General features: G+C 35.2%; 1 protein-coding gene across 1 annotated transcript in view; it reads left to right on the forward strand.

The window, feature by feature from the left end:
* Window positions 1-1,975: 1,975 nt before the first annotated feature.
* The window catches only part of Tsp5D (Tetraspanin 5D), a 281,290-nt gene continuing 256,557 nt past the window's right edge, over window positions 1,976-26,708 (forward strand). The window contains exon 1 of the mRNA XM_069841262.1: window positions 1,976-2,282. The gene's annotated coding sequence lies outside the window, so the exon portion shown is untranslated. The remainder of the gene's footprint in view (window positions 2,283-26,708) is intronic.

Below are 26,708 nucleotides of genomic sequence, written 5' to 3' on the forward strand. Positions count from 1 at the left end.
GTTGTTCCACAGTACTATTTATAATTTCAAAACTTTCAGATAGTGAAAGGTGCCTATTTTGGAGACTTTTGAGCGTTTTTATGATGCATGAAAATGTATGCTGAATGTGAGCTAAGTCATTCTTCACACTTATGTCACAGGTAACTGTTTTCGCAGTATCAATTGAGACTGCATCTTCAGAGTCCAATGCAAGGAGAACATTGTTAATAGAGTCTATATGTTCGGCATAATATTCAACTGCTTCTAGCCATGTACCCCATCTAGTTAAAATTGGCTTTGGTGGCAATGGAATTTCAGGGTACATTTCTTTCAACACGTTAACTCTACTGGGAGCTTTGAGAAATACTTTTTTCACTGATGAAATCAACAAATCTACTTTAGGGAAATTGTCTCTGACCACTTCTGCCACACGATGAAATGCATGCGCCACACAAGTAAAATGAGTCAATTTAGGATATACAACAGATAATGCTTGTCCAGCTTTGACCATATAAGGGGCAGCATCGCTAATAAAGAATAACACATTATCGTACATAATACCCTTTGGCCACAGGATACCCATAGCTTCGTTGAACAGTTTAACTATAGTTTTGTTATTGCACTTTTCTAGAACATCACAATGTAAAAGAATTCGTTCAGAATATTGTTCACTTAACAAACCGATAACTACATTACCAACAAGTCTACCTTCTTTGTCGGGAGTCTCATCAATGGAAACCCAAATTGAACTATCTTTAATTTCATCTCTTATCTTCTGTATTGTCTCATCGTAGATGGATGGAGCATACGTCTTCCTAAGTGTTGACTCATCCGGGATTGTATGTTGAGTATATTTTTCAAGGAATTCCCTGAAGACCTTATTCTTTAGTTTGTAGAGAGGAATATCAGCAGAGATGAGAGAACGGCACAGGTCGATGTTAAACTCAGATCTTACATTCGATGTTGTTGGTTGTGTTAAAAACAATTGTCTCTGCTTGGAATTTAGTTGTTTGTTGGCCTGATGTTTATTAGTTGTAATGTGTTGTTGCACCAGGAACTTTTGTGTAGATGATACTGCACACTGACACAAATTACAAAATAATATTTTATTGTCAGTTGATAAACCATCTTCTTTAAATTCTGAAATGTAACTTGTTAGTTTTGATTTTAAATTGACTGAATGACGTACTTTTGGCATATTTACCGTCTTTATAGTATGATTTACAAAACTGAACCTATGTGTACTCTGACTGGCATTTAACTGTTGAGCTGCACAACTGAAGTCTGTTAAAAATTTTAAATTAAATTAATACAGTTTTGTAACTTACTTTCCCATTGTTGATAGGACTGCTAATTTTCAAATAACTCTGATGTTAAAGGGATTACTGAAGATGTGTTTAAATCTCTATTGTTGAAATGTATTTTTAAAAGTTAATGGAATTTTGTTTTGTTTTATTGTTAAACCTAATATAATATGGACTGTTTTATATGAAATATGGAAAATATATGGAAATTAACGAAAATATGTACTAAACTCTAAAATATGGAAAAATATGGAAAATAAAAGTAGGATTTTTCAACCCTACACATTGTGAAACATAAAGATAATGCAAAATATAAATTATATTAGCTTTATAAGTAAATATGTATTTACATATAAATCCTTTCCCTGATGATGATGATGATGATGATGATGATGATGATGATGATGATGATGATGATGATGAAAACGACAACGAAGACAACTATACTACCGTAATTCCAGAGCCAGGCCACTTTTTCGTTTTGAAACTCACAGTCAGTGCCCGTGAGTCGATAGTGAAATTCAAGATCGATTAATTTTAGATGCATATCGAGACATCGCCACAGAGAACTCCAAGCTTGACAACAGATGGCAGCACTTTACTTGAATGAGTGAATATTTTGAGGGGAATAAGGAAGGGGAACGAGAGCGGTAAAAAAGTTTCCAGGATCTCTACAGTCTCTTAAAACTCTGAAATTAATATTTCCCCGCTACTCGTCGTGCAGTTATCGTCGGCAGCGGCGTGTTTGAGTTACGCCTGACAGGCCGCTCGACTGTGCTCAGATTTACGAGAATATCCGAAGTTTAGTGTTTACGTTTCGTAACGTCACTTGGAGTGGGAGGATAAATCAGGAAAAGAAAGAGAGATCGGTGCGAAGGAATGACCAAAGACCTGCAGTACAAGGTCGGTCAAATACATGGAAGTCTGAGGAGGAAGTAAGGAGGCCGCAATAATCGAAACGGGAAGGAGGTGCTTCGGCAGTGGCAACGACTTCAACAGGTAAGTAAAGAAAACACCTGTTGTTTTTATGTCACATTGTTAAAAAAATCTGCTTTTTGTTTTTGTAAACTCTAATGTTTATATTACGTCATTTGGATGTAGGTTATGAGACCGATTCATATGTTGTATCTATTTTTCCGCAGTAGAAATGACACATATCATCACGTAAAATTACGTTTGTCTTATTCACAACAAAACATAATTACATAATATTGCGAACATATCCAGGAACTGTTGTTCAAACATTAAGTGCTGTCATTCGCTTCCAGGAAGAAGTTGAAATAGGTACAGAATGTTGTCTCTATTGCAGATACGTGTGTGATACCAAAATAAATAAAGTACATTTCACTAAATCGATTTCCTATTAGATTTGATTCATTAAATGGATAACGGGAAAAACCGAAGTTGTATGTTCCAATAATATTGCATACAAATTCTGTATTATTTTCATTATATTTGTCAGAATAATGACATGATTAACAAATGCACCGTTACTGTTAAATTAATAAGTAAACGTGATAAATCTCTAAATTTTATGCGTTTTGTAATTTTGTAGTTCGTTTATTATTTTTTTTTTTCGATATTTTAAGGGAATCGTGAAATTGATAAAAAAAACTATGTGCTTTCCTGGCCGATTTTATAAGGTTAACAAGATATTCGTACTTCCATAGTTCGAAATTTTACATTTGTAATGTTTTCTATGTAAACTTGGATTGGATATTTATCGTCAAGCTTATTGCTTATTGTACCGGTATATAACAACTATAATCAGAAATTTAACCTTTCATTTTTATTATTTAACAATGAATAGATTTAGGTTCAGGGACCTATAGAGAATAGACTTCACAGGATTCAATACAGCTTTACTAAACAGGGCCGTATTTAGGCATCCTTACGCCCCTGGGAAAAAATAGTCTCCCTCATCCAATTAAAATATATACAGGATTATTTCAATTTTGACTTCTTGAACTTGCAAAAAAAAAAAAAAAAAAAAAAAAAAAAAAAAAAAAAAAAAAAAACCACTTTTTCAACGACTAAAATTAGAAACATAAATGATTACTGTACATAAATGAAAGAGCCAGCGGAGTAAGTTACTTTTCATTTAAAAAAAAAAAAAAAAACTTGAATGTTTACACTCTATACAAGGCATACGATCCATTTGGCCCAGGTTTTTGTACGAATTTCCAAAAATTTTCCTCCTAGTACCTGTCACCCTGGGCAAGTGTCCAGTTTGATATATTTTTTCCCCCCGATTTTGAAGGATCTAAAGAAAATCAAAACTCGAGTGGGATTTAATTGACTATTAGACCTACACGATTAGAAGAAAGTATATAAAGATTAGAATAAATGAAATACTCGAATAGAATAAGATTTTAATTGACTTATTAAAATTCTATTTCACTAATGTTAGCTTCACCAATACGTTTGAACGTAGACGCCATTTTCAGTTGACTATCTATACCAGAGGTAACCAAAACTCGAACGGCAGTGATTACACGCGAGAGACAGTCTATGAAGTAAAGAGACGGGGGAGAGATACATGACACGAAAACTACAATCAGTGGTGGCTCGTGCACTAACATTGAGTTAGTCAACCCCGCGAATAAAAATCGCAAGCTATGCTGTATCAGCAATGTCACTACTGTCATCAAGAACCAATAAAAATATATACAAACTTTCTTCCTTTTTCAAAATATTCCTCATGAACACAATCAGAAATCTCCTGAATTCTCTTTTGGATATTTAATCAAGAAATGCGCAATTTTTCAAAATTATTTAACAACTTTCACTGGACAAATTATTTCAGCCACCTTGACCATTACGCTTTAAAAAAAAAATCTTCTTCGTTGGAAGGCTTAAGAGAACGAGGTATTTGTTCGCCACTAGATAGCTGGTTTCCTTACAATTATTTATGCCTTCTTTCTCTTCATGACAATGATTTAATGTTGATTTCAGTTGGAGTTTAATAGATCGTTTCATTACTACAGTAACACGTAACATTGAAACAGTTTATATTATTACTGTTATTATTATTATTATTATTATTATTATTATTATTATTATTATTATTATTATTAAATCAATAACTAGTAAATAACTGATAATAGTTATCAAAAGATTAAAAAAAATAAAATTGAGATATAGCATAGTAATTATCTTTCAAGGGAAGATGAAGGCCTATATATTCAGGCACGTACGAGTATATAAGAATTATGGTAACACTTGCTGATTAATAATAATAATAATAATAATAATAATAATAATAATAATACCTGTTATGCCTGTGTATTCAGCGTAATGCCCTGTAATGTCGCTTCTATATACTACTACTAATTGAACCGTTGAGCAAAGCAACATATGACATTTTCTCCGACAGAACAGCGAATAAATTCCTCTTCCCATTCTGTTCGAAACCTTCTGTTCCTGCTCGTATAGACAGAGGGTTTGTAGAGCGACATGGTACCGACACTGTTTACCTTCAGTACGTGAGCGAGACAAGAGCAATGTACAGGAAACTTCCCTTACGAGTATGAAGTCGACCTGATTGGGGAGTTGGTATGGCGCTGGGTTTCTACGCCCAAGGTTGCAGGTTCGATCCCGGGCCAGGTCGATGACATTTAAGTGTGCTTAAATGCGACAGGCTCATGTCAGTAGATTTACTGGCATGTAAAAGAATTCCTGCGGGAAAAAATTCCGGCACATCCGGGGACGCTGATATAACCTCTGCAGTTGCGAGCGTCGTTAAATAAAACCTAACATTTTTTTATGAGTATGAATGTCTCCGATTACACGATGTAATCACGATACCCAGTTTGATCACCGCTGATCTATACGGTAAACATGACGATAGCAAAACTTGTTTTATAGTACCGTAAAAAATTTGCAGTTTGAAATGTTGGCAAATAAAGAAACAAATGGTAGGGAGGTGAGAAGAAAGTATATGAAGATTAAAAGAAATAAAGTACTCTAATACAATAAAATAAGTATTAATTGACTTACTAAAATTCTATTTCACTTATGTTAGCTTCACCAAAACGTTTGAACGGAGCCGCCATTTTCTGTTGTCTATCTATACGGGTAAGAAATGACGATTGGAAAGCATTTTTTATATACCGTAAAGAATTTGCAGTTTGAAATGTTGGCAAACAAAGAAACAAATGCTAGGGAAGTGATAAAAATAAACAAATGCTAGGGAAGTGATAATATTGTAGCGATAAACAACCATGATGGGTTGAAGCACGTACTTTCGTACCGTTTTATTGGTGAAAAGTAATATGACGTAGTAAAAGTGTAATATACAACAAAAACTAGTCCTATTTTTATAACACATTGTGAGAGAATTTTAAACTATTTTTCGCCATCGTCTACATGTCGGTAAAGAATATCTGATTTCAGTAATTATAATATATAAATAGGTTGTTTTGAGTGAAGTTCGAAATCACTTCCTCCTTTACTTAAATCCACAACGGTGAATAAAGCTGTTCGTAAATTTGTTTCTGGCTGATTATGCGTTGCGTACTGATCTGAAGGAATTTGAGAAGTAAGGAGATAGTCTTCCAGCTCCTTTTAATTCGGCACTCTATGAACTCGTGCTGTGGTCGCTTAGCCCTAGAGATAGGACAATAGTACTTATTAATCTTAATATATAATCAAGGACTCTATAGTAAACACTACTCAGAGTATTTCACCATTATCTTCTAAAAACTCCGTGAGAGTGACTAGAGTTGCCATCTGTCCGGTTTTGAACCGGACAAGAGGTGTTTATTGCAATTGTGCAATGTCCAGGATATAATGATGACCGTTAATTTCTATACGGGCTTCAGTTCTATTATCAAAAACGTTTTAAGCATATCTTCTGAAATTGAATGTATTGTTTCTGGAATGTAATTTTTTAATTCTTCTATTGTTGTAGGATGTTTAACAAACACAACTGTTCTACAGTAACCCCAAAAGAAGTAATGCAAAGCATCAGTCGACATGGGGGCCATAATCCTGTGCCTCTTGAAATAATAATCCTATACCTACTCTATACCAGAGTACCTTACTTACGTATTGTAATCACTTCACTTCTGCTCGATTCGCACAGATAAATTTACTCAGATTGCTCTATACTGTCCGTCCAAGTAATTATGTCGCAGGGTCGTAGAAAGGAGGAAATCACGTGACAGTTATTTAACGAGGCCCTTTGATTTAAATTATTTTAAACAGTTGTATAATATTACGTATACGTCCAATTCCTGACAGCAAACGTTTTCAGGAAAGAGCTAAAACAGCGCAACCACTAGCCTTTACAGAGGGGCCAGTAGAAATTGATGTTGGAAATAGGGAAGCGACGTAACCAAACGGATACAGTACCTGTGCGAAAATATGATTCAATAATGAATGCACTTTATTCACTGGAAAATACGACCACTTTTGTGGAACATACTATACTCACTCAGTACTGTATACTGTGACCGTAAGGCGACTTTGCATATGCGATCTTGGTTGGAACTTCACTAGAAGAAGGGCTGGGAGTGATGTACATTAAAAAAACTCACGTACAGTAAAAATTGAAGTAAAAATAAAATGAGGTCCGTGTATTTGTTTTGTATTATATATAGCAATGAGTACTAAATACTAAATAATAATAATAATAATAATAATAATAATAATAATAATATTAATAATAATAATAAAGAATATATGAAGGTGATTTATATTCGTATGCTGATGATCAGGGACGACACTTTGTCCCAGCGTGGACAGATTTTAGGTTGGTTGTTGCTTGCCTATATTGACTTCACGGAGACCATGAGTTCGAAGGTACTGCACTGTGACAGGAAAGGACAACCTGTGTGTGCTGCACCGGAGAACGAACGTACGTACGTACGTTTGATTTGTTTCGGATTGGAACCTATGCTGCTCTCTGCCGCTGCCTCCTTGTTTTGCATTGTAATGGCTTATCTATAGTTTCTAAATACTAGGCCTACTGGTGCCGTTGTCACTGAAGGGCAAGGTGGTTGTGATCGTGACTCTGTGTGCAGTAGTGTAAACATAATACAATGTAGTCAGACAAGAGCTCTAAACTGAATGCAATTACAACTGCGATTGGAAGTGAGTATTTTAGTGTGGAGGGCGACAACATACGCTATAAAGTGTGCAACATAGAACTAAACAACGTAAACGTTCGTAAAGATTTGCAAAAGCATTGTGAAACGAAAAAGCATAGTGAACGTTTGCCGTTATTTCTCTCATCTGCACGGTTTACAAACTTTGAGTTTTATAATGATTTGTGCGAGATGATGATATCGGCGAATAGTCCAATACGCAAGCTCGGTAATCCACATTTTCAGCGGTTTATGGAAAAATACACGTCTAGAAAACTTCCCAGTATAACATCAATGCGTACAACCTATTTATCATTTGTATACGAAAAAGCTCTGAACCCATTCGAACAGCTATAGGTAGTTACAAAATATTTGTATGTATAAATGAGACATCGGATGCTGTGTGACGATAAGTAGCTCTCGTTGTTGGAGTGATGTCCTCCAATGAACCAGAAAAGAAATTTTGTTGACATCGGAAATACTAGAAAAAGTAAACAGTGCAACTATTGTTAATCTTTTTGAGATGCACCTATGCATAACATCGTGCCATGTTCAGCGAACTTTCTCGCAGCACAAGCATATTTTTATTGAAAACAGAAGGAATTTCACTTTTTCATACTTAAAAATGCACATTGTTATATATTGTAACGGACTGCAGTTTGTATCAGAATAATGTGCGTAACTCGATTGCAAATACTTGTGTGTAATTTGACTAACTCGTCGTTGTTGTATATGGTGTTGTAAATATGTGTAATAATATTGTAAAGATGTAACTAATCAAGGCATATGCTACGCGCATAATACTATATGACAGTGGTAACCTGTAGAAACGTTGCATTTTCGTTCCGCCGATCTATACCAGCAAACAGTCGCGTGCTGTCGCTGGACTGCTGCTATCAACTAGTAAACACAGGTACTCTATACACCAGTACCATTGAACCTCGTGGCGAACTGGGACGAAGTGTCGTCCCTACTGATGATACTGTTTTACTTTTTGGTGGAAAAACGTTGACTGACGCTTAATATAATGCAAATTGCGGCTTAAATTAAATAAAAAGAATGGTTCGATTTAAATTCACTTGTAATTAATAAAGATAAAACAATAGCTGTCCCATTTTCTTTAAATAATAAACGTAATAAACCAATTTCATCTATATACTACAAATTAAAATGCATATTTCTGATTGTTCCTATAGGCTATAAATTGCAATTGTTCAGTTATTAATAAATTTAATGAGGTTAAATACTTAGGTATAATTATTGATAATCATTTAAAATAGAATAATCATATCCATTATATTTGTAATAAATTACGTAAAACATTATGTTACTTTGTTATTCTAAGAAATATGTTGTCACTTAACTTTTTACGTGTAATTTATTTAGCATTATTTCAATCTATATTTATGTATGGTATTATAGGTTGGGGTGGAACTTATAAATCCAACCTTTATCCATTAATTTTACTACAGAAAAAGTATTAAAAATTTGTTTAAAAAAAGCAGAAAGATTACCCAACTGAATTGTAGTTTAAACATTTCAAAGTTTTCAATATTAAACAAATGTATTATTTTATTTTATTAAAACATTTTTATAGAAATTTTAATAACTTTGAAAGATATATACATAAATATAGAACTAAAAATATGAATTCTCTGCGTTTGTCTGAACCAAAACTTAAAACCAATGCAGCTTTTTATCATAGCATGAGCCAAGGTCCCAGATTGTTAAACAAATTTTATTCCAATATAATTTTAACCACGAATCCTCTCCATATTAATAAAAAAAAAAAAATAAAAAAAATGTATTGGATTTATAGTTTGGTTTTAAACATATTAAACACTTTTTAATCTGTATTTACTCTCAATTTTAATTTTATTTTTATCTGTATTGGAATCCCCTCCTGAGCACGAATCTTACTCATTCAGGAGTGGGCTAGTTTATCTTTCATTGCATTTATTAACTTGTACTCATTTCTAACTTACTAGCAATAAAATAAATAAATAAATGAAATACGTAAATAAGTAAATAAATAAATAAATTAATTAAATAAGCAAATAAATAAATTAATTAAATAAATAAAAAATAAATAAAATAAATAAGTAAATAAATAAGTAAATAAATAAATAAATAAATAGGTAAGTAAATAAATAAATAGGTAAGTAAATAAATAAGTAAATAAATATATAAGTAAATAAATAAATAAATAAATAAGTAAGTAAATAAATAAAGCGGCTGAAAAGCATGCTTTATCCAAGTAGGTCTACTTGGGTTAGTCTCGTAGGGTGCTATTCATAGACATTTCGCAACACGCGCTACGAGCTTACTAAGCTAGACCCGGCTGTCAAAATTCAAATCATATCCTATCGCTAACACTGGTTTATGAATACGAAAAACGCTGATCATCCACCGGAAGCCCGCGCTAAAAATGTCTATGAATACGGCCCGTAATTTCCATCCTCCTGATGTCCATTTTCGGCATATATCAGTGTACCGTTATTAAGCAGCTAGTACACTTTGCACCTGTGTTTATTCACTGTAATTTAAGTCTGGCCATAGCAATTATGACAGTCCTTAAATTATTTTTTCTACTTCATGTACCCTTACCGCCCGTTGAGGTGAGGATGCGGATTATTCTTAGTTTTAAATAAACACGTAGCGATAGTACATTGCCAAGTCGTGTATACTTTAACTGTACTTAAAACTTCCTGGTATGAGTAAACAAGCTGTTTGAAGTAAACAGATTAACGTAGCTTCAGATTTATGACCACACTGTTTATACATATTGAATTATATGATGCCGCGTTTTTATAAGTTTGATAGCAAAGGGGTATGGAAAGGTCAGTATCAGATAATTAATCACTTTTTGCTTTGTAACGATGAAAACGAATTGCCCAACAGTCTACCGTGATGTAACTATGCAACGGCAAGCAGCGGATGTAGTGCCGTACTGTCTGATGACTCTTGCCACTTTTCGATGTGATATCCTTCGTCGTCTTGGCTGTAGGTTCCGCAATGTGCCGATCCCACATCGCGAGTCGTACCTTATGGCCGTCTAACGTTAGATCAAGAGAAGTTAAAATACAGTAAAACCTGTTCAAGACAGAAGTGACATGGTCCCGATTTTTTTTATGGACATGTTTCTGTATTATTCAGGTGTGAAGTTAAAATGGAATATTTTATCATTTGTATAACTGAAAAACAAAATGGCATGCCGCAAACTGCAAGAAGCACAAAACGTTCCGTTTACCACTGCTGACATTAAATCAGCTTTCTGTCGCTTATTCCAGTGGTGAATCATATTGAAGACAAATCTCATGATCTGTTTAATGTTATCATAACTCACTGATTAAAAGCTATTGAATCACACTAAATTTAATATCTAACGCTGTACTATAATAGTGTACTGTATATCACTGCACGTTATTTAATTGATCTAGGAGCCATTAGAAGCCTTGAATTCTGACTTATCTATTTTTTTTTTTTTTTTTTTGGCAGTTCAAGGTTTGTTTTGGAGAATAGGTGCAGAAATTGGCATGATCTTTGAAAGGGCATGAAAAACTCTCAACAGTTCATTTATTTTCACATAACCAGCTGTTTTATGTTTCCTCTTTATGTCACCACTCACTCATGAGACGGTCTTTATTTTTCATTCACTCATGAGACGGTCTTTATTTTTCATTCACTCATGAGGTGGTCTTTATTTTTCATTCACTCATGAGGTGGTCTTTATTTTACATTCACTCATGAGATTGTCTTTATTTTTCATTAACTCATGAGATGGTCTTTATTTTTCATTCAATCATGAGATTGTCTTTATTTTTCATTCAATCATGAGATTGTCTTTATTTTTCATTCAATCATGAGATTGTCTTTATTTTTCATTCACTCATGAGACGGTCTTCATTTTTCATTCACTCATGAGACGGTCTTTATTTTTCATTCAATCATGAGATTGTCTTTGTTTTTCATTCAATCATGAGATTGTCTTTGTTTTTCATTCACTCATGAGACGGTCTTTATTTTTCATTCACTCATGAGACGGTCTTTATTTTCATTCACTCATGAGACGGTCTTTATTTTACATTCAATCATGAGATTGTCTTTATTTTACATTCAATCATGAGATTGTCTTTATTTTTCATTCAATCATGAGATTGTCTTTATTTTTCATTCACTCATGAGGTGGTCTTTATTTTTCATTCACTCATGAGATGGTCTTTATTTTTCATTCAATCATGAGATTGTCTTTATTTTTCATTTAATCATGAGACTGTCTTTATTTTTCATTCAATCATGAGATTGTCTTTATTTTTATTCACTCATCAGACGGTCTTTATTTTTCATTCACTCATGAGACGGTCTTTATTTTTCATTCAATCATGAGATTGTCTTTGTTTTTCATTCCATCATGAGATTGACTTTGTTTTTCATTCACTCATGAGACGGTCTTTATTTGTCATTCACTCATGAGACGGTCTTTATTTTCATTCACTCATGAGATTGTCTTTATTTTACATTCAATCATGAGATTGTCTTTACTTTTCATTCAATCATGAGATCGTCTTTATTTTTCATTCACTCATGAGACGGTCTTTATTTTTCATTCAATCATGAGATTCTTTATTTTTCATTCACTCATGAGATGGTCTTTATTTTTCATTCACTCATGAGACGGTCTTTATTTTTCATTCACTCATGAGACGGTCTTTATTTTTCATTCAATCATGAGATTGTCTTTATTTTTCATTCAATCATGAGATTGTCTTTATTTTTCATTCAATCATGAGGCGGCATTTATTTTTCATTCACTCATGAGACGGTCTTTATTTTTCATTCAGTCATGAGATTGTCTTTATTTTTCATTCACTCATGAGATGGTCTTTATTTTTCATTCACTCATGAGACGGTCTTTATTTTTCATTCACTCATAAGACGGTCTTTATTTTTCATTCACTCATGAGATGTCTTTATTTTTCAAAGTGTTACACCTGAATTTTTCACAACTGAACTTCAACATTATTTTTCATACATTTAGTTTCTCATTTTCCTTTAAGTCGACACTTTTACTTTATCACTTAATAATAGTGCTACATTTTTACGCAACTTCCTTTTCTACCACGGAATCACTACACTTGCGTTTTGCCCAGCTACGACAGTATACCGGTGTGAAGCATTGAGAATCTTTGAAGGGACTCGTCTGCCTAGTCAACAGGGTAATAAACTGCATGACTGTTAGGCGAACACACCCTCGCACCGTCTAAAATTTTGCAAAGAAAACTTGTTTTTATCTTAGTGACCTACATATTTCGTACATTTCTTGAAATTACACACTGTTTCAAAATATAGTTTACATTAAAATAGTGTGTCCAAAATATTATTTCCGTTTTAAACAGTATCAGATAGTTTCCGTTTCCGCGTTGGACAGTTTCTGTTTTATCCAAGAAAAATTACACATAATACACACAAATTTCGCCAGCACCAATAAATTGTTCCGAAATAGACAGGATTATTCAGGTTCCGATTTGAACAAGTTTCACTGTATTATGGAATTCAGTCAATGTTCACTCTGTGCTTAGTATCGAGAAATGAAAGGAAATCGGTTAAATACTACTTTAAGTAGGTAAATAATCGTTTAGTTCTACGTGTTAAATGCAATAGAAATAATTTTAATATACAGTACTTCTCTCATGATGGTACTCTTTTTAAATTGGCACTGGATTGTATTTAAACTTTTACTTTTCCAATAACAGAAAACAACTACTGTATCATTATTAAGTAGATCAGCCGATATAGTAACTGACCAGAAGGTCCCTGATTCAGTTCTGAGGGCTGACTGGAGTTTTCTCCTCTAATTCCACGTTAGTAAGAGGAAAATGTCAAATTTGGACCAAGATTTTTATATGAACGGAATATCGAGCTATGTAGCCTAGATATAATAACACATGTTTATTCATTAGATCAAATAAGGTAAAATATTAAAATATAAATGTAGTGCCATTAACGTCATACAAAATTTTGTCCAATATTCACATTGAAAATTCAACACAACGAAAGCCTTAACTTAAAAATGTAAACGTTACGGTAAAATCAAGAACATTCACGATGGGAACATAAACATAACCGCAAAGATACTTCGTAACCATGGAAACATAACAACGACGCCATTTCCTCATATTCTGTCGTATACTTCAGCGCTCCAAGATTGTGTTCTGTTTGCAAATCACGTAAGCATAAGCATGAAAGTTTGGAGTTTGCAAACTTTCGTGTTAACGTCTTACGGTAATGTTTATGTCAGTGTTTATGTGAATCATTGTGAATGATCCCATTTGGTAGCCTGGGCGCAAACTTCTGTGTTTATGTTACGGTTATGTTTAATTTTCATTGTGAATGGACCTTAACTCTGTAAATACTGAGAATTTAGTACCCATGTTTATATGACATTTTTTGCTCAAAACATCTTCGGAAATAAGCTCCATAAAGGACGGTAAATTCTCGTGAATCTTCCTATATATACACAGTCTTTTGTTTATATTTTACAGAAATATATTTAAATTATATGCAGTTAAAATTTTCGATGTACTGATACTCAACTGTTCACTGTGTGAAGTAGCGGTCTGCGTGTCGGACTGCGAAACTGCTGATCCGGGTTCGAATCCTGGTTGGGAGAAGTTACCTGGTTGAAGTAGTAAGTGCAAATGCTGGACCCTGGATCCACTTTCATTTCACTCGGAAGCTAGGTAAACATCATAGTTGATAAAACGTATTAAATAAATCAATTAAAAATAATGCTATACTTTTTAGATATATATGTAGCAAAATAACTTACGTATGACTTTTAAAGAACCCGGAGGTTCATTGCCGTCCTCGCATAAGCCTCCATTGGTCCCTATCCTGAGCAAGATTAATCCAGTCTCTACCATCATATCCCACCTCCCTCAAATCCATTTTTATATTATCTTCCCATCTACGTTTCAGTCTCCCCAAGGGTCTTTTTCCCTCTGGCCTCCCAACTAACAATAGACCTATGATGCAAAATATGTAAACAAAAAAAAAAAAAATCAATGAACATTCAATCTTTCACCGTATTACCTCAGTCTACTATATACAGTCACGAAGCTTAATACTTACTAAATATGCAAACATAGACAGTTGAAATATGCATCCATAGATAGTTGCTAGCCACCAGGATCGCTACTATCGCCTCATCACAGACTCTTTCCCTAGCAGACGATAAAATGTATTGTACTTTCGATATCTTGTTCTTTTGAAAAAATTAACACCTTCCTTCCACTATTGAAATACGAAATACATAAGGTTTATATTTACCCATATTTTCATAAAATATATATTATATTCTATAAACTCACCTTCCTGGATCTTTCGGACGAACGATAACTCTAATCTATTTTTCTTACAATTTACAGTGCTACAAACGTCTCCTTGTCCCATATTATTATTCAAATTATTGTATTTTAGCCTTTTATAGTTATTACAACAGATAACGAACATTTCACAGTTTACATAGCTTTTCACAAAATTACGAAATACGGCACAGTCAATGCTTTTCGATCTAGACCGCCGTAATGTTTGTTCGGGTTTTCTATTTCAGTGTATCGAGCTCAGTGAAATATTATATTATAACTTTATTGCTTATCATAGCTAAGTTTTATTTAGTGTAATGTGTCCATAAGTTCCGTTTACTTCTTGTTGCATAATATGTTGCAGAAATAATTACAAAACTGTGTTATTTTAATGTGAAGAGAATTTTACATGTTAACATAATCTGTTCGAATCAACATTTTAAGTTTAGAATTGAAGCTATTTTGAGGTTTAATAAAAAAGAATTTATATTGTGATTTTAACTTAGCTCATCTACCTTCCTTAATTGTAGACAGAAAATTTACCATACCACTCCTATGAAATTAGTGTACGTACGATTGTGTTACTTCGTCTCTTAGGTAGTAGATAAATACAATAATTCAGTATTCAATTGTAGTATTAAAATATATACAAATAGAATGTGACGGGTGTCATACATGACATTATGTTTAATTATAATGTATAATTGCGAATATAGGAATATAAGTTAAATATAGTAAACATAACCTATAATTTCCATATGACATAACATACATAAGCTTATGTAGTGACAGGGCATTGGAGACAACTAAAATTAGACAGAAAGGGGCAACTGGTACAGTAAACATAACCTATAATTTCAACATATCTAAATATTCGTGCGGTGCAACTGAAAATTATTGAATCGTGCATAAATGAATGAATAAGTATTTCGCAATATTTAATCGAAATAAAGGCAGGTATTACACGTACGAACAACGTAATTTTCACACCAAAAATAATATTACACCTTAACTCGCAAGGAATTATGTCTGAAGTGTCCCCTAATCATTATTTTAAATTTTATTAATGCAATTACACTACATTTTAGAGAAATACTACTAGGTTCAAAAAGTTCCCGGAATTTTACTACCATTTTTCGTATTAATATATAACAAGGGATATTATACATTTGTTTTGTTGGTAACATTCATGATGTCATTTCCTTAAAGTTTGTTGATAATGGCAATTATTGGTTTTGAGTTGTAGGCAATTGTTTATCATAGTGTTTTGTTTGTTCGTCGCATTTTGTAATTATGTCCACAGAGCAAAGTACAAACATCAAGTTCTGTGTTTTGCTGGGGACATGATCAGTATGGCTGATGAAGATGGTGATTTCTTAAACAAAATGAAACTGGTGCTACTTGTACGACCCAGTCCCTAAACGACAGTCATCTGAGTGGAAATCGAAAACATCTCCTCGGAAGCAAAAATTTCCTAGGGACACATCCAAAGGCAAAGTTATTTTAAATGTTATGTTTTATTTAACGACGCTCGCAACTGCAGAGGTTATATCAGCATCGCCGGATGTGCCGGAATTTTGTCCCGCAGGAGTTCTTTCACATGCCAGTAAATCTACTGGCATGAGCCTGTCGCATTTAAGCACACTTAAAGCAAAGTTATGTTGGAAGTTTTCTTCGACTCTCAGGGTCTCATGCACCATGAGTTCATTCCAGAAGGTCGTACTGTAACGAAAGAATTGTACGTAGAAACCCTCCGTCGCCTCTGGGACGCAGTGAGAAGGAAACGTCCAGAAAAGTGGGTAGAAAAAAACTGGTTCCTTATGCATGTGACAATGCACCTGCTCATCGCGCAATTATTGTAAAGAATTTTCTTGCCAGGCACAACATAACTGCTTTGGATCACCCACCATACTCTCCTGATCTCTCACCACCTGATTACTTTCTGTTTCCCCGTCTGAAAAGTCATCTGAAAGGACGGAGATTCAATGCTGAAGAGGTTATCGCAAACGCGACGAGAGCACTAAGACGGGTTTCACAAAATGGCTTCCAGGCCTGCTTCCAGGAACTCTACACGCGTTGGCAAAAGTGTGTAGTTGCGGAAGGCAACTATTTTGAAGGGAATTCTGTAGAATAGTGTTTAAGGTACGTTGTTTCTATGATGCTAACAAATTCCGGGAACTTTTTGAACCTAGTATGTATATGTTACACTTTATGCATTCCAATTAATTTATATGGTTGAAACGCCGCCCTTCGTGACCGGGTTAAGCGAGTCACATGGTCTGCCTTACGGCCTGTATTATATCACGATGGCTGTGGCACAGTCTATTGTTCCTAGTACTCACAGCGCTCCAAGCGTCTAGTAACTATCACGAGAAATGCAACTTGTTGGCAAAAAATCACCCCAAGCTTCGTGTCTGTATATAGTAGACTGTGGTATTACTGCAGGAAGTATACAAAAATATTTGCGGTAATTGTCGTGTAACATTGATATTATATCTACAGTCTTCCAAACAGACATTCACGCTTTTGCAATAAACTGATATAAATAGGACTACGAAATTATCAGTACGCCGAATTTAGCTGTGTTTCGCATAATAAAATTATTTTAGTTTAAAATGATGTCTACGTGACAATTTTTGGGAAGACATTCTGTAATGACTTTCCGGTGCTTTCTACTTGAAAAAATAACAGAAAATATAAACTCAAACAGTGTATACATATTGTTAGATTTTCACAGCTAATAGAAACACAAATATACTCTAGATGCTCGTACTAACTGTGTAAACTTAATTCTGTATAAATTTTGATTTGTTTACCAAGATGACTAGGTTATCTTATTAGAATATTTGTAATTTGATTATGTAAGTGATTTGTGTAATATGAGAGACTTCCCTCTCCCCCAAAATGTGATTCCAGAAATTAGCTCATTCACTTTTTTTTTATCCATTGATATTTTAACTGATTTATAGGCCTACTTTCGCTACGTATTACCACTTTTTCGAGTATTAAATGGACATTCATTCATTGTTTTTTTTTTTTGCCCAAGGATAGGTCTTTCATTACAAAACCAGTATTCTCCATTTTCTTTTATTTTCAGTTTTCTTTTAGTCTTCGCATATGATCCAATATATTAACGTCATCTATCGTTGATATCTTCTGTCACGAATTTTTCTCCCGTTCGCCATTTCTTCCTGTGCATCCTTCAGTAGACAGTTTTTTCTCAAATAAAGATTTGTTTTTGGTCCTACAGAATATATATGTTTATGGTAATAACGGTTATTATAGAAAAGAAATTCGCTCCGACGCCGGGAATCGAATCCGGGTCCTTGGTTCTACGTACCAAGTGCTCTAACCACTGCGCTACGCCAAAGTTCAATCCACAGCACCGGAGCGAATCCCTTTCATCTTCATTTAACGAGCTGTAGTCGCGCGAGATTTATCAACAATAATCTCACTAGAGGTTTTGATTTATCTAGAGAAAATCAAAACTCGAGTGGGATTTAATTGACTATTACACGATTAGAAGAAAGTAGGCTATATAAAGATTAGAAGTAACAAAGTGTACAATAAAATATTAATTGGCTTACGAAAATACAACTGTCTTCAAATGTATTATTATACCACCTCAACATTACGCTAGATGGCAGTAGTGTTTAATGATGATGTTTTCTTGTTACCGGTATCAGTTGTGCCAACTATGGAATCATCATTGAGCTCTGTGGACTGTTATTAGTCAAGAAGGCTTTGTTGATTCAGTTTCATTTTTATTAAAACATTTGCATTCCATTTCAATCATCTGGATCCCAGTAATCAACGTCACTTGACAGATGATTTTCAATAAATCTTAGTATTAAACAATCTCTGATACGTGACTATCCATAATATCATATAGCAGAAGCTATAACAAACATAACCTAAATAATATAAACAAGTGTTAGAAAAGTTTTAATTAGGGATGATGAAATAAACAAGAAACGTGTGAATTGACGATGATGAAATAAAAAATAAACATGGATAATTTTAAAAGAAACAATTATTGAAAGTACAATTTTCAAATTTGAATGTTTTGGTGGCTCAGTTGATGTTTTATTTGACGTGTGCATAAAAGAAGTGAACTCGTTGGTGTACATGGTGTATCCTTCAACTCATTCAGGATTTCCGAATGGTGCTCTTCATATATGACCAGTGATCTTTATTAATTCTTGTTCTTGAATGCCAAAATGCGAGTCATATTTGAAACTGCTGTGCATCGACTGGAGTGGTTTGCAATTTTATGTTTTTTGACGGCCAGACCAGTGCAGTTTGAAATGTTGGCAAACAAAGAAACAAATGCTAGGGTAGTGATAAAAATAAACAAATGCTAGGGACGCGATAAAATTAAACAAATGCTAGGGACGCGATAAAATTGTGCGATAAGCGGCCATGATTGGTTGAAAGACGTCCTTTCGTACCGTTTTATTGCTCGAAAGTAGTGTGACGTAGTAAAAGTGTAATAGTCACGTAAAACATATTACTAAGACATTTTAATCAGTAAATATATAGTTTCGGCATAGCGTCTTATAAATTCTGTATTAAAATCTATCGTAGTTATTTTATCATTGTTTTAGATCCCACTACACATTCATCCCCAATGTAGGCATTAAAATCAGAGTACAGGTAAAAATTAAATACGAGTCCATTGTGTTAAAATTTGTAGAAAATACAAAATTTCACCCATCACACTCTTTACGTCGTTCATAGTCATCCTGTGTACATGAGTGGACTGTTAATCCACAACATTGACGAAAAGAAAACGTCAACCAACTGACCTGGAACTGGTACTTTCTATGCCTCTTCTCACAATAAGATGCGAGACTTGTGGGAAAGGTACACACTGCATTCAAAGTGGCAAGTTTATCAAGGTCTTGGAGACATCACACTTCCGCTATTTAAATGTGTTCTCACTTTACAACCCTCTTACCGTTGCTTTGTAGTCTAGCGACCCAGTTTTCGTTATTACAGACAAGAGTCAGGGGATGTCCTCTACGACGCGATTGAAGTCCGCAGTATGTACTGTAGCTTTCAGTCAGATTGAGCGAAAAACTGCTGTGTGTACAATCGTGATACGGGGAATCGGACATACTGAACGGAAATGACATATTTACGAATTTTACACTATAAATCCTTCAATAATAATAACATACATTTTGCTGCTATATACTTATTATTATCATTATTATTATTATTATTATTATTATTATTATTATTATTATTATTCCTATTGTTATTATTTCTGTTGTTATTATTATTATTATTATTATTATTATTATTATTATTAATGATTCTCCTATCAAATTCACTACCGGACTTCCTTTCTCGGGGCTCAAAGACGATCGGAGCGTGATGCTGATTAAATCACCACCTTATAATGTGGTGGTCATGAAAGCATGAAACTCTGTCTCCATGTACCCATGCGCCTAAAACATCTAAAAGGGATACCTTTATTATTATTATTATTATTATTATTATTATTATTATTATACTTACTGACTTTTAAGAAACTCGGAGGTTCATTGCCGCCCTCACATAAGCCTATCCTGAGCAAGATTAATCCAGTCTCTACTATCATATCCTACCTCCCTCAAATCCATTTTAATATTACCTTCCCATCTACGTCTCCCGAAATATCTTTTTTCCTCCGGCCTCCCAACTAATACTCTATATGCGTTTCTGGATTCGCCCATACGTGCTACATGTCTTGCCCATCTCAAAAGTCTGGATTTAATGTTCCTAATTATCTCAGGTGAGGAATGCAATGCTTGTAGTTCTGCGTTGTGTAACTTTCTCCATTCTCCTGCAACTTCATCCCTCTTAGCCCCAAATATTTTTCTAAGCACCTTATTCTCAAACACCCTTAACCTATGTTCCTCTCTCAAAGTGAGAGTCCAAGTTTCACAACCATATAGAACAACCGGTAATATAACTGTTTTATAGATTGTAATTTTCAGATTTTATGACAGCAGACTGGATGATGAAAGTTTCTCAACCGAATAATAACAGGCATTTCCCATATTTATTCTCCTCCCGAGTGTCATTTATATTTGTTACTGTTGCTCCGAGTAGGCCTATTTAAATTTTTCCACCTCTTCGAAGGATAAAATTCCAATTTTTATATTTCCATTTCGTACAATATTCTCGTCACGAGACATAATCATATACTTTGTCTTTTCGGGATTTACTTCCAAATCTATCTCTTTACTTGCTTCCAGTAAAATTCCTGTGTTTTCCCTAATCGTTTGTGGATTTTCTCCTAACATATTCACAACATCCGCATAAACAAGCAGCTGATGTAACCCGTTCAATTCCAAACCCTCCCTGTTTTTCTGGATTTTCCTAATGGCATATTCTAGAAGAGCAAAGTTAAAAAGTGAAGGTGATAGTGCATCCGTTTGTTTTAGCCCGCAGTGAATTGGAAAAGCATGAGTTAGAAACTGGCCTATACGGACTCTGCTGTAAGTTTCACTGAGACATTTTAATTAATCGAACTAGTATTATTATTATTATTATTAATATTATTATATTGTTATTGTTATTATTATTGTTATTAATATTATTATTATATTGTTATTGTTATTATTATTATTATTATTATTATTATTCTTATCTCTATTAACTTTTATTATTGTTTGCGAGTATCGACTTGGGCTCACGCGATGGCGTTTTTAGCTACAAATCCAGTGTAATTTGGTTCAATTCATGGCAGAGAAATAAAGATTCATTTTCTGTCCAAGAGCCTCAGTTACAGTGGAGGAGGCAAGACCTATCTTTTGCCATGGCTATATCACCAATGGGTATGGAGGGGGGAAAATAGCTTTTAATCTGAGATGAACTTTCATGTTGGTTGGAGGTTAAAATGTCCATTTCAATGCGTCCACAAACAGAAATGTCCACTAGCAAAATGTCCACTTATATAAATGTCCATAAAATTAAATGTCGACTTTATTAAATGTCCACAAATGTAAAACCATTTACGATTCTATGAACGGTGAATAGCTGTAAAAACTGAGGTGGGACTACCTTAAATGTTCCGTCAGACAAAGGGAGGTCACTGTACACAACAATTCATTATCCAAATTAGAGGAGAATATAATAATTTTATTTTGGTATTCTCTGCCCGAATCATAAATTAAAAACTTGTCACCTCTATTGGTTTCACCCTATGGAGCAGTTATTTGAATTTCTTGCAAATTTTGGATGTTGGGAGGTCGAGTCCTGTTTTCTTCATTATTGACAGTTATTCTCAGAGTGTTTCTTCCTGGCAGTCTTGCCAAAATTTCTTCATTGCCAATTTGACCAGCAACCTCGCGTACAGTTCTAGATGGTCCCTCGTGTGGCCGCTCAGCCGCTCTTCCTCGGAGTGCTGCTTTTATGCTCTGATCTGCTACACCAGCAGGATCTGCCTCATGAATATGTTGCCTTGTTCCGTCTTTATCTACATGTATGTTATCCATATCAGCATTGGTCATACATCTCGCATAACAGGTGCTTCTATCCACACATCTCCAATAAATTTTATTACCATTTTTGCTCCTTGAATGAAAGTGATAAGAAAATCCTTTGTGTACTAGAATGTTTTTCCTTTTTTTGTCAACGTATAATTTCAGCCATTCTGCCACTCTTGATTTAAAATTCGGTACGTCCCTTAGCAATCTCAATAAAACAGTTTACATTGTAGTCTTTCTCCTGGTAACTGTTTCTGTAAAAAAAATTATTATGGATTTTTTCCAATTATGGACCTTTTTGTGGGAATTTTTGAATGCGGACTTTTTTATACTGGACATTTTTGTATGTGGACATATTTTACTGGACTTTTTCCCTTGGACATTTTGCTCTGGACATTTTTGTATGTGGCCATTTTTGGGCAAATCGTAAAACAGCGAACGCTAAGCTCCGCCCAAGACTTCTTTCCACTTTTCCCCTACAAGCTCACCACACACTCTAGCGGGAAAGAGTGGAAATAAGGGTTTAGGGTGGGGTGACAGCTAGTGGAGGAAAGTGGAACAAGAAGAGTGAATGCGGCATCTATGAAGCAAAAGAGGAACTTCGTCCTGTTTCCCTCTGTTACTTCTCTCTGCGTCATGTCTCTTCTTTTTTTCTTATGACTTTGCGGAGGATAGTATTCGATCCGTCGTTCTTCCTAAACGCACGCACTCTTTTTGGTCACGCTTTAGACCTCTCGGCTATCGAGGAGAGTTGGTGGTAGAAGGGAAAATGAATCTATTTATGTTCAAGGGAACTGTCATAACGTATTGCAGAAATGCAATGTGTGTCGTTGGATATGTCTTAGTACGTATGCGGTTGTTGTCTAATGCACATTAATTTGGTTGTATTGTGTTGTGTTGTAAAATATGAAATACGTGCGAGGCGGTAGGCAGTGATCCACCGAAGCGGGGCAGATAGTAGAGAGAGCAGGCGAGCGAGGTGCCGAGCGGCGAGGGTGGGGGTAACTTCCCCTACTGGCGTTCACTGTTTTACGATTTATCCCCATTTTTTCTCTGGTCATTTTGAAGTGAACAACTTAACCTGGAAGCTTCATGTCGGTATTCGTGAAACAAACTCTCTTTCTGATAGCTTATTCTTTCCCCTTTTGCACAACTCACTTGCCAGATGTCACCTCGTCATCTATACTTTTCGTAAAAAAAATCGAACCGATTATTGTCTTGCGCTAACAGCACACCAAACTTCAACTTTCTTATCATGAAGTGATATTTCTTGTACACAATGTGGATTTTCAGAACGCCAGTAGCGAGTGTTTTTGTTGTTTACACGACCAGTCCGGTAGAACTACGCCTCGTCTGAAAAGAAGACGAGATGTGAGTCGATTAAACCTTCAGTCACTGATGGAAAAACTCACACACTCTGTCTACTTTTCATTGTTCTTAAATTGAGCATTTTAATTATTGTGAGGTTAAATATCGTATATACCAGTAGAACAAATGAAATCAGAATCATTACAGTGATCGAATTTAATCGTGCAATCAGAATGTACCTGTTTAGCCGAGGGAGGACGAAATTTCCAGCATCTTCTATAGTTACGATTTTATACACGTTTTAAGTAGCGGAGGTTAAAGTACGACTGCGACATGTCCAGCCGCCGAGAAGCAAAATACCGCTCCAACGGAGTTCATATAAATTAATAGAAAGCCCTCGAACGTCCTATTGACATTGGAGACCATTATCTGTGTTCAGTACTATGTAATCAACTCTACAAGCTGTCAATGTAGAGTATCCACCGCCCACTGAACGAATGTTTCACACTTTTATCACTGCCAATGCTGCGCTATAAACCAATTTTCGGCAGTCTAATGTAAAAAACTGCCTACAGATATTTGGAAAGTTTCAGAGATGCACTCGCTTGTAATTTTGTCCGTTCTAAACATGGAAAAGTGCAGATACATCAAACTAGAGCTGGGGACGGAGCGAGTAGAACTGTTGAGTTACTCGGTTCTATCGGTTTATGTGCTTGGCAGCGGAGCACCGAAGTTACTCGGTTAACTGTAGCCGTTACCGGTCTGTTCAAACAGAGTTCACGTGTTTTACTTAATTCTAGCAGACAACAACGTAGGTACTGTTGTATTTTAATATTATCTGCTGCAGGACAAATTATTTCCTTACCCACAAGGTGGGCTGAAAGGCCTCTAGTATTGAAGAGGATTTCATCCTTATTATATGACCTGTCAAGTGGGCCTAATGAACACCGACAGTCTGAACATATTACTGTAAATAATAATAATAATAATAATAATAATAATAATAATAACATTATCATCATCATCATATTAGAGTGTTTGATTAATATTAAAATATGTTAAAAAAAGAAGTGCACTACATTTTTCTTCTATTTGTGTTTATTGGATTTGTATTACCTCATCAGTCATCATTTTATTTGTATTAATTTCTACGAATTATGTTACCTAATTACTTTAATTTATCAATAATATTACTCTTCACCAAAGAGAACATGGTTGTATTGAAGGCTAGTAATGTTATAAAATAAATAAACATTATGTTCTTCAGTTTAAGATTCCACGTTTTATTGATTATTTTATCCACTTTCCGTAATAGTAAATAATTCTGTGTGTTATTTTAAGTGTTTTAGGCAGCGCTTCATGGAGCCCGTTTCTTTTTATCTTCTTTTTTTATTAGCTGCAGCGTTTAAGGTTTACATCACATGTTAATTTAATAGCTGTTAGTATTATAAATTATTTTATCAATTTTATTTCGTCTGTCATATACGAGGAGCATCCAGAAAGTAAGTTTCCCTATTTTTTTAAAAAGAACACACACTTTCAGGAAAACAGGTACAGCAATGTTTCAGCTATTTTTCAACATAGCCACCATCAGAATTGAGACACTTGTCGTATCGTGGGATCAACTTTTGTATCCCCCTGTCGTAGAACTCTGCCGCCTGTGAATGGAACCAGCGTGTGACAGGCGTCTTCAGCTCTTCGTCGTTGCCAAAACGCTCACCGGAGGACAGGAATTTTTTGAGGTGCAAGAAAACGTGAAAATCGCTGGGAGCAAGATCAGGACCGTAGGGTGGACGATCAGCCAAATTCCGTCAAAACAGCTGCTGTGCTCCGAGCCGTATGTGCACGAGCATTGTCATGGAGGAGCACAACACCTGCAGTAAGCATTCCACTCCTCTTGTTTTGAATGGCACGTCGCAATTTTCGCAGTGTTTCACAGTAACAGTCAGCGTTCACTGTTTCACCTCTTGGAAGGAAGTCAATGAGCAGAATGCCCTTCCTGTCCCAGAACACCGTGCACACCACTTTCCGTACCGACAGCGTCTGTTTGAATTTCGTCCTGACCGGAGATCCACTATGCCACCAATGCATTGACTGCTGCTTGGTTTCCAGGGTGAAGTGCGAAACCCAAGTCTCATCGCCCATGACAATCCTGTCGAGGAACTCGTCGCCGTCATCGTGATACCGTTGCAGAAATGTCAGTGCTGCTCCTAAACGTTGCATTTTGTGTTGTGCATTAAAGAACTTTATCACCGACCGAACCTCGCAGGCGGCGGGAGAAGGAATAAGAGCTTCCATTTCGGACCACTGCTGCCACGCTACTGGCACCAGGCGGGACCTGTCCGGCTGGCATATGATTGATACGTCATAGGTCTGTTACGCATGCGCAATTGACACGGCTAATTACGTTTACTTTCAATGAGAAAACATCGGGAAACCTACTTTCTGGATGCTCCTCGTATAACAACACTGAAAGTTAAATAGGCCTTTCATACAAAATAATTCCGCAAATAGTTGTAATCGCGCAAATAAAATTTGCAACCGCCATTTTGCAATGAAGAGAAGCACTTTTTTCTCGTCAATTGGCAAAGCGAAAGCGCTTTACTACAACGCTTTTAAAACACGCTTGGTTTCACTTTCAAAGTACGTTCTAAAATGGACTCTATCTGCATTTTAAGTCTGCCGCCATAAATTTGTACTCGGTACTGTACTCGGTTCAACTGAATAATGACGTCAGAGTAACTGCTCCGAACCGAACCACTCCGTCCCCAGCCCTACATCAAACATAATGGCAGCAGATCTTGGTCCCCTGTAAAGGAAACATGAATGAAATTGATTACGTACACGTGATTCCACGATAAGAGAGACCGACCGATAAGATCATTCTGTATCACTAGGACTGTCATTTAGAGAGGAAAGCACGTAACTTCAGATGAGTACGGTAGTTATTATTAAGACACACGTATAAGCAACTTCGGCCTTGATCTGCAGAGGGACAGAGGAAGTAGGCTGAAGAGAGAGAGAACTTTATATCGGAAGAAATGTCACTGACGGATAACGTCCATACATCTCGATCCTCTCGCTAGACACGGACTCTTTGTTACCTCTCTCACGCGAGCAGCTGAATTTATTGCTACTGTGAGAGATATCGAGGCCGAGAGCTTCTGCCTGTGCAAACATCTC

The sequence above is a fragment of the Periplaneta americana genome, chromosome 12 (assembly GCF_040183065.1).
Source record: "Periplaneta americana isolate PAMFEO1 chromosome 12, P.americana_PAMFEO1_priV1, whole genome shotgun sequence".
Taxonomy (NCBI): Eukaryota; Metazoa; Arthropoda; class Insecta; order Blattodea; family Blattidae; genus Periplaneta; species Periplaneta americana.